We start from the raw sequence: 13809 nt of genomic DNA on the forward strand, positions 1-13809 counted from the left end.
GTGCTCTACAAATCATTGAAGTCTGGTAGCGCTGACCCCAGAAAGAAGGCTGATGTGAGCCAAACCCTGCCCCCAGAGATGCTGGTAACTTCAAGGAGATCCTACTCAGCCACATAAGCACTTCCAGGTAGAGCTCATGCACTTCATATTTGAACAATAAAGGGAACTATCCACTTTAAAATTTGAATGCTAGTAAATGAAAGAACCCAACTGCTTGTAGAATGTTGTTTAGATATCCCAACTTAGAAAAATAATTTCCTTTACAAAAGGAAGAATGTAGGAGAACCTAATAAAATATTAACTCTACAGGGAATGGTAAAATGGTTGTGAACAGGCACTTTTTGCTAACTCTCTTGTATTACAGCCATCTTTGCAAGTTGACCAAATTCTTTGAAAGGCTAATATGATACAAGACAGTATTGTACAATGGACAATACTGCACAAGAAAAAGTATCATAATTTAAAATAAGGACACAGTGTCCTCCATGTTTTTTAGGCAGGGAATCCACCTTAAAGAATCTTGACATTTCTACAGTTGAGTAAAAGTTTTTTACAAAAAAGGGATTTTACAAATCCCCTTTTACAATTGACATCCATAATGACAATTATTTCATGTTCTGGGGATTATCTCTGTGCTTTGTAGAAAACTTTGTAACATTTTTCAGCTGTACCATTTCTACTGCAACAGAACAAAATACTGGTATATTTTTACCTATTGATTCATTTTAAAAAGCAAATACATGGAACATTGGATGAAACTGGATGAGGATAGTACAAGAGATTGTGTCTCTCTGTGGATGACTGCAAGACTGCTTTCATTACTGTGGTTATAACTAACTTTTTAGGAAAGTCTGACTCCTAACGATATTAGTGAGAGAACAATCACTGATTTCATTGGAAACAGCATCAGGCCCCATAAATTACTAGTACATTTCATCTAAATAATTAACGGGACTGAACAAATCTGTAGTAACACTCAGGCAATCCTCACGTGAGCATTGCCTTGTTAAATGATAAAGCCTGTTTTGGGCTGGGTGAAAAAGAAATAGGCATGGAAGGAATGTTTCAACATTATTATTTGTGCCTTCAACAGAAAAGAGCTACCATTTCTTTCATCCTTCTGATATGTCTCCAATTCTAAAATTAGAATCTGAGTTAGAATCACACAATACCTGGCAGGGTCATGCCAAGAGATGCCTTGCATAATGATATGAATAGAAAATATCCAACTCATCTTACACAAGGTTTGCAAATCACTATTGAACTAGCTTTACCAGAAACATCCAGAAAATTGCTGTTAACACTTCTCTTACCAAAAGAATAATGGCCTTAAGATAATTCATTAAAGTCTATAATCTAAAAGACAAGTAGGGCTTGCCACTGCTGTTCAAATTACTGGACCTTTCAATGTAGTATCTCAAGCAGCAACCAGTCACCGATGCTTCGAGCCAAGACATCACTGCTGTTGGCCAAAGCTCCACAGGTAGGGAGCAATTCACTGCCCTTGCAATAAGCTAGTATGACCAGGCTCGTATAACAAGACAAAGTGGGTCCTTTGTGAGTCAACATTCATATTCGACCACAAAATGGTTACAGGTCCGCTAAGCCTCTCTTCTGAAGTTACTCCTTCAGTCCATGAGAGCAAACTTGTCTAACTCACTGTTTCCACATGAGAAAGAATTGAGTTCAGCCTTGGTACGAGCAAGGCCAGTGGTTGCTGGGATGCAAAGCAAAAGCGGGTAGTAACCCTGTGCTCCACAGGGCTCCGCAGAGATCTGCAAAATCACTACCTCACTAGAACTTGACTGCAAAGAACCTTAAGAAAGCTTTCAAAGAAATGGAACATTTTCTATTTTAGTTCCAGAACTTCCAGTGGGAATTTTAAAAAATCACAATCTAAAACCCTATCAGAAATCTAAGGCCAATTACAAAGACAATATTAATATTTTTTACAGTAATTTGGAATTGGATTACAATCACGGGCAAAAACGTGGTCTTGTAGAAAATCTTGCTTAGACATGGTGAGATTTTTTCCTCCTTTTCCAGTTTTCTCCATCTCTCCACATTTACTGTTTGTGAAATAGCTGTATAAACACCATCTTCCTGCTCTGTATAACTGAAGGTCACACATGGTAGTCACAAGAACACGATGACTATTGCTGCTATTGCACATATTTATGGGCAATAACAGAGCCTGCTGTTGTATTGTTTATTGGGTGTTTCCCAATCATCGCTCAGAAAAAAATCCAATAAAACCAGTATGCAAAAGGCGGGGTTTGTGTCTTTTCTCAAAACTTTGTCTTATATATGAAAGTTGAAGACACAAGTGTAATTATTAGTATGATATCACTGTTTCTTTTGAATGTCTTTTCTTTCGTAGACTGGGATTTAATAAAGTCCATGTGAAACCTGTAATTATATCTTATAAGCAGTAACTATTCAATTTTCAAAAGCATGTCCTGTGTTCCTATAAATCAAGAGCAAATTTCTATTGTGTTGTATAGCACCTTCATCAGCTTAATGGCAAGGATCACATACACTTCCGCGAACCCATTTGTGACAGCATGGTAAGAAGTTATTATGACATATCTGATACCAGCTTTTCTTGCTATCAGTTGGAGCCCTTTGGATGTGAACCCCTTGTTAGTCTTGGAGAGACACTGGGACATGAGTTTGCTGACAATCCAAACGCTGATCTGTCACTTCTACCATTTGTGTATCAGTTCCTGATCTCCACACAAAGCTCCTGGAGGATCTTCATTTGTACATTCCCAACTGTAATTCTCAGAATATGCAGACCTTCTTCACAATAATATATGGTCTAGTTGTACTTAGGTGTCCTTTTAGAGCAAGGAAATTGCCCACGTTGCATGAATGACAGTTGTTGTGGTCTAACCCCAGCCGGCAGCTAAGCACCACACAGCCGCCTGCTCGCTCCCCTCTCCCGGTGGGATAGAATCATAGAATCATAGAATCATTTAGGTTGGAAAAGACCTTTAAGATCATCCAGTCCAACCATTAACCTAACACTACCAAGTCCACCACTAAACCAGTTAAGGGTAGAGTAATAATTAACTTCATGTTTCCTGGCTTCGTGGCTGGATTATTTTTTGATGAAAGTAAAAACTAGGAATCATTAAGGTTGGAAAGGATCTCTAAGATCATCAGTCCAACTGTCAACCCAACACCACCATGCCTAGTAAACCATGTTCCAGAGTGCCACATCTACCCATTTTTTGAATACTTCCAGGGATGGTGACTCCACCACCTCTCTGGGCAGCCTGTTCCAATGCTTGACCACCCTTTCCGTAAAGACATTTTTCCTAATATCCAATCTAAACATCCCCTGGCACAGCTTGAGCCCATTTCTTCTTGTCCTATTGCTAGCTACTTGGGAGAAGAGACCAACACCCACCCTACTACAACCTCCTTTCAGGTAGTTGTAGAGAGCAATAAGGTCTCCCCTTAGCCTCCTCTTCTCCAGGCTAAACAACCCCAGTTCCCTCAGCCACTCGAATGGGAAGAGTAAAAGTGAGAAAACTCACGGGTTGAGATAAAGACAGTTTCATAGGTAAAGCAAAAGCTGCACACGCAAGCAAAGCAAGACAAGGAGTTCATTCACTCTTTCCCATGGGCAGGCAGGTGTTCAGCCATCTCCAGGGAAGCAGGGCTCCATCACGCGTAGCGGTTGCTTGGGAAGACAAAACACCATCACTCCAAATGCCCCCCTGCCTTCCTTGTTCTTCCCCCAGCTTTCTGTGCTGAGCATGAGGCCGTAGGGCATGGGATGTCCCCCTGGTCAGCTGGGGTCAGCTGTCCCGGCTGTGTCCCCCCCCAGCTCCTTGTGCAGCCCCAGCCTGCTCGCTGCTGGGGTGGGGTGAGGAGCAGGAAAGGCCTTGGCTCTGGGTGAGCCCTGCTCAGCAGGGAGGGAAACATCCCCGTGTTAGCAGCACTGCTTCCAGCAGAAATCCAAACCATAGCCCCAGACTAGCTACTGTGAAGAAAATTAACTCCACCCCAGCCAAAACCAGCACAACAGTCTACTTGCTTTTTGCAATGTAGAAGCAGTGCTGGACCATCATTTTCTTTTTTCGTTTGGGGCTTTTTTTGCCCATGTAATATATAGAATATATAAACTCCCTGGATCTGCCTCAGCACTCTTGCCTGTCCCTTGCAGGGGCAGACATGGCAAGAGCAATCTGTATCTGCCTATCAGCCAACACTTTTAGTACAGAATCACAACCTGTGACATGCACATCATTGCCCATATCTTTAATCATACTGCAAACTCCTTTTATTGGTTTAAAAATTAAGCCAAGTGATTGATGAGCTGTAAAACAGAAAATTCTTTCTCCTGTAGGCACTGGTGGCACTTTCTAACACCCCAGAATAAAAACACTGAGCGCCGTTATGTTCTTCTGACATAATGACAGAACAGAGGCAAGAGCACATTAGAATGAGCTTTCATTACCAGAAACACTGCCACGTGAGGAAGTACCGCGAGCTACTCTTGTAGGCAAAAGTACCTGAATATATCCAGACCCTTTCAGATGATAGATGCTTACCTGAAACATAGGACAAGCCGATTCACAAGCTATTCTGACAAAGGTATTTTACAAAAAGAGAAACAAAATAAAACTACCTCCAATGCATCAGGAAATTTTTCATAAAAGAATTGCCTTTACCTCTGATTTTTCATACTGTTATGCCTCATAAAACATCCTTCTGAATCTACCCACAGTAGAACCTCTTTTCTAGCAAAAGCACTCACTTGCTAACATTTTGAGAGAATTGGAAGATGGTCAAAAGGCCAGCGAATTACAGCATTAGCTGTAGAAAGGGCTATATATCAATTCCCCATAATAAATGCATAACATTTTAATAATCTTTTAAAACTGGAATTGTGACAAGCATTTTTAATAATATATCAACAGTCAAGCAGCATTTTTGGTAAACTGAACTGTGTAGAATCACAGATTTCTTTTCTGTTGGTGGTTGTGGTCTAGGATGAGTAGAAAAGAAAATCTAGTCTCTACATTTTCCAAGTGATGTGGCAGGTTTTAGTCACTCGAGGTTTTAACCAGTAGCTCAGTTTTACAAAATGAAATTCTGTATAGTAACAGGGTTTCTCTGTGTCCTGCTTAAAATATTTTGAAATTATTCTGCCTATGTTTATATCTCGGTTTTATTTACAGCTAAGTTTCACTTGCCTCTTTTAATTACTTTTCCCCCAACAGTTTATTTCTGTGCGTTCAATAGCAAGTTTAGAAGTTCTAGCTTTTTGAGGATTTGTAGTTACAAACCATCCTTAAGGATTTCTGCATTGTTGCACTGTGTTTATTAACTCAAACACTCAAAGAAGTCAGGAATATTTTACTATTAAATGACATGCGTTGGCTGAGTTGCCTTTGGAGTTGCAAAACTTTTTACATTGCTACTGGCTAATGGGTTTCCCAGTGACCGTAATCTTTGAGTTTGGATCAAAACGTAAAGACAATAGCGATAACTAGTAATTTTAAAAGGCTGAAGTCTAAACCGGCTGACAAGAGTAATACAATGCCACTACAGTGCCTCTTGGATGAAGCAGCAAAACCCGCATAAGCATCTATAGGGGACATTTCATGAGTGAGGAGAAGGCGCTCGGTGCCCATAGGTGCTGTCAGAGCAGTGGATTCCCTGTCCAATGAGGTGGAATGCTCCGCGGGCACATGGTTTACGCTGCTCAAAATAACTTGGGACCTGCAAACTGACAAATGCTATTGCTCCGGTGGTGACAGGTTGTCCAGCTTCTTACAGCCATCCTCATAATAACGAAGGTTAACTTCCTTCACTGTATGGACTCCTAGCTGTCTCTTCCTGAGGACTCGAAGAACTCCCTCGCCTCCTTAACTTTAATCTCACACTTCTGGATAATTGTCATCGCTACTAACTGCCAGGGTTGGGCAGCAACATCTGGAGGAATTAAAAAAGGTAAACCCTCAACTTTAGATTGGTCTACATTTTGATTTTACAGCGCAGGTGCAGAAGGGTTTGATAAGCATGTATATTTGAATGCTAATTATTGCTGATAAGACATATACAGGGAACAGATAATTTTTAAACTGACTGACTTAAATTATGCTGAGGCATGTGTATTGTGCAGGGACAGAGAAACAATGTTCTGCAGCATTATAAAGGGCTTGAATAGCATTGGTGGGCTTCTCAAAATCCCTCGGAGCCAGTCGGACTCCTCCAAACAGTCAACAGAAGATTGTAACAACCTGAAAAGTTCCTTGCCGGGACTGTATTCTTCTTCCCGCTTATTTTCCCTCCACATTCTGAAGTATTCACATTCCGGTATTCACCCTTAAACCAAGATGCCATAATTTGGATTTCCTTCTTAAGCAAAATCAAACCTAATTTAACGTGACCCCATAGTTAAATACTTTCTATTTATTTATTTATTTATTTTGTCGTGTAAAATGACCCCGCTGGCTATATTTAGTGCTGGGAGATCTGCTCTCTGGATTAATGTACACAACAGCTGCAGAAACAGTCCTGCTAGAAGGGCATAGCTCTCCCCCTTGAGCTCTCACTATCTCCCTTGCTCCCTTTCTCTCTCTCAGGAAAGTATTTGACTGTCAGTAGCAAATGTTTGGCCCAATATATTGCAACATTAAGCAGTAATCAGAAGCCCATCTTAAATTTTACAAAATAATATGTCAACAATTGACAAGAGAACAGAGTAGCTCTTGAGTTTACGTCAATAGAACATTATATAAATCATGCTAAAGACACTGATTATCAGTCGTTTTGTTTTAGTTATGAGGTTTACATTTGTGAGGACGCTCTAGAGTTTAAGAGTGGAAACAAAATCAGCAAATGTTAATGGAACAATTTCATAAACTGCAACACTGCTCTTCTCCCTCTCCTACACCTCCTGAAGGTTCCTAAGGTCAGGATATTTCTTTCTGTCTGTCTTTTTTCTTTCAGAAAGGGCTATCAAAATTAAACAGCAATAGGAAGTGTGTTAGCTCCTGTAGCTGAGCAGAATGATATCTACGTATCAGGAATCATTTATAGTCTATTCAGGAGTTAGCTAGGTTTTGTACGTGCCAGACTATCAGAGACAAAGGAGAACTGTGTGCTCTGTGCTGGTTTGCTACTCCTGTGCATTCTTTAGAGATTTTACAGCAGGTCTTGCTGTGGTACTGGAGGAATGTTTCTTAACAACAGCTGCCAAGAATTAGCAGTCTAGGTATATTTGCACATAAATACAACATTAAGATGGTTTGTTAAAAATTTCCACAATGCCATAACAGCAATTGGACAATGCAATCTAAATCATAGATTAAATCACTGGCCAAATAAAAAAATCAGTTTACTTTTCTGTTTAAAACTTAACTGGTTTAGTACTTGTTTTCATAAACAGTAATATTCTACAGGGGCAGGCAAATTCATTCAAATACATATCTCATTTAAACATCATAGCTTGAAAATATGATTCAAATGTGAAGGTTTTTATGTTACAGTGTTCTTAGGGAAGACTGATGAAAAAGCATAAAAAAGACAGAATAGCAGACAAGAAGAAACACATACAGTAAAAGTGTGAAAAAAGAAAGCCACAACTGGAAAAGCCTTGGGCGAAAAAATGCAAGGCGGGTTTCTTTTGTGTCTAATTTAAGGCTTGAGTTCCCTTTTTCACTAAGAATCAGTAATTGTATGAAAACTGAATCTCATTTCCAAAACAAAACAGCCCATAGATTTGAAATTGCCAGACAAAAAGATGTGCAAATGCCATCTAGTTTGCATACCCCTGCTTTTCAGGGCTTTTCTTTGTCCAGTTTGTGCTTTGTTCAGTCTGGCTACACAAGCAGGCAGTTGTCCGGTCTTCAGATACACGTGCACGATTCCCTTGACATCGGTGCCACTTACATACACGGGCAGAATAGAGACATTTGCTCAGCATTTTAAGTTGTGCAAATTCTCATTACAGTACCTTATGCAGTGCTGTGATGTGTCAGTCTAGACTGAGCCCGTGCAATACATGAATCACTTTTTAACACTGAGAGCTAAGCTGTAGCTTCAGTCCCGAACTAAAACTTGACAGTCCTCAACCCCATGCATTTGTGGATTTCTACACTGCTTACGCATACTCTTAGCAGGAATAATGGAAATTATCTAGTTTAAATTAGTTGGGTGGCAGTCCATGAAAGTGGATTTGCAGTTTCAGCCATGAAAGGCTTGCAGAGCGGTGTGCCTGTGTTTGGATCAGGAAAAAAGAATATTCTTGCCCGTTAGTTATATTTTCCATTAAGGACTTTTGTATGTGCATTCAGCACCAAACTGTGGACTTCTGCTGTATCTTTTTGGGCCTTTTGTATGAACTCTTTCTCATATGGGCAATCCTTGAAGGAAACTGGACTGCATACATTATTTGAGTCAATAAAAACTTGTGCTACATTACAAGCACTTCAAGTACTACACTCAGAGCTTGCCCTGACATCTCAGGCCCAGCCAATCCCAATCCCAGGTCAATGGGAGAGGAGGATGGAGAAGCGTCCCAGGCAGGCCTCAAAGACAGCCGCCACCTGTTTTCATTTTTGACCTCCTAATTTAAACATCAGATTAAATTTATTTCAGTTTCAATTTGACTTAATATGGAGTTTCTTCAAGATATTGTTTACCCTGCAGTTTAAGGAGAGTCACTGAGGAGGCAAAGAGAACTTGAGACATGGATAAGAAAGGGTCTCAGTTCTCATTTTGAGAACTACTCAAATATTACAATTTACAATATTGATTATGAAAAAATAAAGACTTCTTGTGATGAGAGTTAAAAAAAAAAAGTCTTTTCATTATATGGTAGTGTGAAGGAAATGTTGAAAAAAATAAAGAGATGTGAACGTGCTTTTTCCTTGACGAAGAGTTGAGTATTTTATGGTGCTTAAGGCGCCCACTACTCTAACACTGAGGTCATAGGCCAGGACATGACTCCAAGTGCACATAGGCCTCTTGAGTGTCTTCTGCAGAATGACTTGGGAGGGAGGATTTATCCCATCCTGTTCCTGAGATGATGGATTTCAACTTTTTTTTTCTTTTGTGGACTGTGTGATTAGGCTGTCAGCAGGAAAGGGAAGAGACATTAGGGACGACATACAGTGGTAATGAAGAACACATTTCACCTCTCACATTTCTAGCACCAGAATGACAAATATCACTATTTGCAAAATAGGTGCTCTTATGGCTCATCAAAAGTTTCTTAAAGTTTCTTAAAGGGTTTAATATTTGTACGCTTCGAGTCACATTGAAATGCCCGTGGGTGAAATGGTGAACACCTCCAGACAAGAGGAAAAGAGCTGTGTTACAGGAGACCAATATCACTACAAAAAACAGTCCAGACAGATCCTCTGCTACAGAAATCTAGACTCTTAAATATTCCCAGCTTCAAATCACTTGCTTGTGGTTTGATATTATTTACCTAATGTTCATAAAATATTCACATGTTAAATCATATCTCTGTAAATTCCAATTATTTATTACTCCAGCATAATATTTTAAACTCAATATAGATTATATATAAGTGTATATAGATAATTCAATACTATATTCCCTTTCTAATGAAAATCCAGATAGCAATTTCAGTTTAAAAAGAATTTAGAATTAGTTTTACCAGTTAAGGCCCCAATCCACTATCACAAGTATTCAAAAGATGAGGCATTGTTCAACTCCCAAGCCATTAAAGATTCATTAAAAATAATGAAATTTCCCCAAAATTCTATATATTGGATGTTCTATACTTACCTTTTTTCCCCTTCCCTTTCTTCCCTTTTCCCTCCCTTTCTTCCCCTCCTCTCTCTTTTCCCTTCCTTAAAAGGGAAAATTGTACATAGGTAACACTTTTCAAGGTTTAAGATTAAAGTTTGTAGAGGAAAACTTTGCATTTTACCCGAAAACTACTTAAAAATGTAACTTTGTGTGGCATTTACAAATAGATGGGCTGCGAGGTGGGAGTTAGTAATTCTGTTGACAGCTATTTCAAGTAAATCCTGGGCAGTTTAAGTGAAGTTGCTCCAGATCTATACTGCAATGTACCTAAGGGCAGAAGCTGGACTGTTAGAGATTTTATTTACAGAGGAGGGCCTGATTCTGCTTATTTTTCTGAACAGAAGCAGTAGTAGCCATACATCAGTCATAACAGCAATTAAAAAAATCCCTTGAACAGCAGATATTTACATTAAAGCAAAGAGCAGCAGTGTGTGAAGATACTTAAAACACCACCACCACCAGTCTTTCCACTATTTACAAAATCACGTAACAGCAAGCAAGAGATAGTTACCAGCCTCTTTTAGACTTGCAATCAAATGAGAGTTTTAAGGTCTAGAATTTATAACACGGATTAGAGACAGAAGAAAATGCAAAATACGCTTAGAACATTAAAAAGATTATATTGAAAAATATACCTAAAGAAGTAGGATGTTCCCTAAACATGGACATAACCTTTAGCCTACTTGTTCTCAGAGGGATTTTGTTTCCATCAGAAGCTGTTACACTCTGGGACTTGGAGGCTCTCTCCTTCTTTTCCATTATTTAATTACATTACTTGGAAATGGGAGTTTAGTTATCTAAATGTCTCGATTCATTACAAGGAATAGAATTCAAAGCTACTAATGTGTCTAAAACAGAAAAGTAAACCGCCGCCTTGTACATAACTTTCTAAATACAATTATTAAAAATATCTTACATTCGCACCCCCAAACACACACAGGACCGCTAGCCTTAGTCCTCTGCTCCAGCCTAACCTTTCCTGTGCCTGGAGTCTCAAAGTCTGTCTCGCAGCAGCTACAGCTTGTCAACAGGCAGGAATGGAAACGGTGACAATGGCAACTGCTCAGTGAGAATTCCTGCAAGGAAGTAAGAATGTGATTGTGATTGTTAAACGTCTGCAAGACAGATCACTTGTGTCATCTCTTAGCTTTTTTTTTTCATAGATGTAATCATACACTTGAAACACCCATATTAACTGTTAGTGTTCCACAGTGTATGGGTAAATGCAACTTATGTGCAATTAAATTAAATGGAAAAGGCTATAGCCTCTGATACATGTTAAACTTTCCAGTTTCCAAACAGAGGTGCTGGGCATACAGGTCCAGAGCCTCGCTGTGTAACGGCCCCAAAGGTGCTACTATGCAGAGAAAGGAGCAGCAGTTTGCTAGCTGCCCTGATACTGGGGTTTCATACAAAAGCAGTCTCAATTAAAGTAATGGTAGCTTGAAAAGCCAGAGACGAACAACATGTACAGACTAAAATTACTCATTTTTAACTACAACTGAAGGCCAAAGGAGAATGTCAAATGCTTTTTGCATTGCATCTGCTACTTGCAGAAACCCTTTTTATTATGATAAAAGGAGTGCTTGAAAAAAAACTTCTTTTGGGCATCAAGCATTCAAAGCTGTCCCTCACCAAATAAAACAGAGGATCTGCACTCGGATATATCCAGGATTCCCTTCAGTTTTGCTGAGATTCACTACTGCTGTTTTCTTAGGAAAAGCTCAGATTCTTTCAGTGATGACTCAGCAATGAGTCTAACAAGCCTTAAACAAGAGGAAATGAAAGGGTCTGGTGTCACACTGCACGAGCTTCCTGCGGTGCAATTCTCCTGCCTTCCATGTAAGGATTTTCAGGTCAAGTCACTGCCAAAACAAACTGTGGAAACTAATTCTACCTTTGTGAATATTTTATCCTACAGATCACTTGGCTAATAAGAGAACATTGCCATAAATATAGGATCTTGGAAACTCAGAAAGTTTGTACAATTAGTTGGCTAGTGGAAACTGAATTAGTAGACCAAAGAAGTTCATGCAGTCAGTTTTGTTCATGACATCCTCTGATGCCTCTCAAGATAATAGGTGCCCAAGGTCACTGCTGTTAGTGTCCCAGGAAAGCAAAAAATGTTGCCCTCAATGCAGTGGTGATGTAGGTAATGAACCAGTCAGGAGTAGAGAACTGCTGACTGCTAGAGCCAGGCATCCCATTTTCAATTCTGAATAACACCAGTTTAGGGCTATTATTTGTAACAATTCCTCCCCTTGATACTGGTTCATTATAAGACAGAGTTTTACAGTCTGCAAAATTATTGGTGCTTTCATTGACACCACTGATTGCTGTCTACTGTGTTTTTACTAGAGTTTGTCCTTCTTCCTGCTTACTCAACAGAGTTTCGGCAAAGTTATCTGCTCAACAGAGATATCTGCAATTATTGTACACGTTCTGCTAGCCCCATGATATGGCAGTGGTGTGCCATGCACTGCCACTCAGTGCCAGCGTTCTGTGCCGCTGCACACTGGGGGACCGTGGGATGGTTTCTGTGCAGCCACGAAGACACATTTGTTCCAAAGTCCCAATCAGGAAAAATTAAAGGGAAGGCTCAAGACATATCAAGGCCAATTCCACATCTCAGTCGAAACAATCCAGAAAGTCAGGCAAAGAGAAAGACTGAATTCAAGACCAGATCTTAATTTTGGAGCTTAGATTCCAATTTTGGCTATAGAAAGGCTAAGTTATCATTAATTATCATTAATCAAACCTGTAATAGCATAGTTGTTTCTCTGGTGGTATCTTTTTGCTCACTAGAAAGATATTTTAGAAAACATACTGAATTCAGCCTTATTGCTATCTAGCCCTGAGACCTTGTCAGGCTGTATGCTTGGTCTCATGTGAACCAAAGCTGTTCTCCCCTGACTGGGAAATCTGAATGGCTCAGCCTACCCAGTGCTTCCCTCAATCATCGGCCCTCTGTAGTCCTTGGACAGTATAACTCCTTGTAGGAAAAAATAAAAAAAGAAACTGGACATCTCTCAAGGCATAAGCAAGGCATAATTAATAATTGTAACTGGAGTGTCTGGTAGCCTCACAGCAACATTTGCTGAAACCCAACATTTTGCCTTTAATTAGAAATATCACATAATTAAAAATATCTTAAAACTTCAGTAGCCAAGCACTGCCTTGAAGTGCTACGTTTGACTAGTACCCAACTTCATCCTTACTAAAAATAGAATAAAAAGTTATCTTCTACACAAGCTGAAAATATAGAAGAGTTACATATAATATTCTGACCCTGGGTGAGCTCTAAAGAAAAATGACAGCTCTCTAAGGATTAAGAATTTGGCATCAGATTCATTCTCACCAATATCTTGCTTCCCAACACCAGAAGGAGCACTCTGCTCCCTTCTACCCCTTCTGCTCCGATGGCAGAAAGAAGGACGTTGTTCCAGCTCCTTTGCTGGGCAACTGTTTGTTTTCTCCCACTGACACCTCCACAGCTGCCCTCAGAGGGGCAGAGACAGGGCTGAACCAGCAATTTGTCCATTTGCTTCCTATGTGTTCACTCAGGACTGTGACAGACCAGCGGGTTTTGCTCTTCCATGTATGGCTGTGCTGTCTAGCCTGGTCATCCAAATGGAAGATGCTTTATACGACTGCAATACAACTAGCCAAAATTAATCATCAGTACAAGGAGGTTTTGACTACTTTAATTTCCTCTATCATTTTATATTTTCACCAGGTATAGGCATGCCTGGTTTTGTTATTTTGCAGGAATTTGCATGTAATTCTCCTCCTTTTGCTATCAGACTGGCTTCTTCATTGTACTTTTTTTGCAAACTAGAATTATAAAGCTATTTTGCCAGTCTAAACACATCTTTGAGAGCATCTACTCATATGGCAGTAATACTCTTAAGGGAATTAGCAGAAATTATTTTTTTCATGTTTCAATGCGTTGTTCAGAAGATGAATAGAAGACATGCAAGACCCAGAACAAAGTCTCAAATAACC

This window comes from Pelecanus crispus, chromosome 10, assembly GCF_030463565.1.
Source record: "Pelecanus crispus isolate bPelCri1 chromosome 10, bPelCri1.pri, whole genome shotgun sequence".
Classification (NCBI taxonomy): domain Eukaryota; kingdom Metazoa; phylum Chordata; class Aves; order Pelecaniformes; family Pelecanidae; genus Pelecanus; species Pelecanus crispus.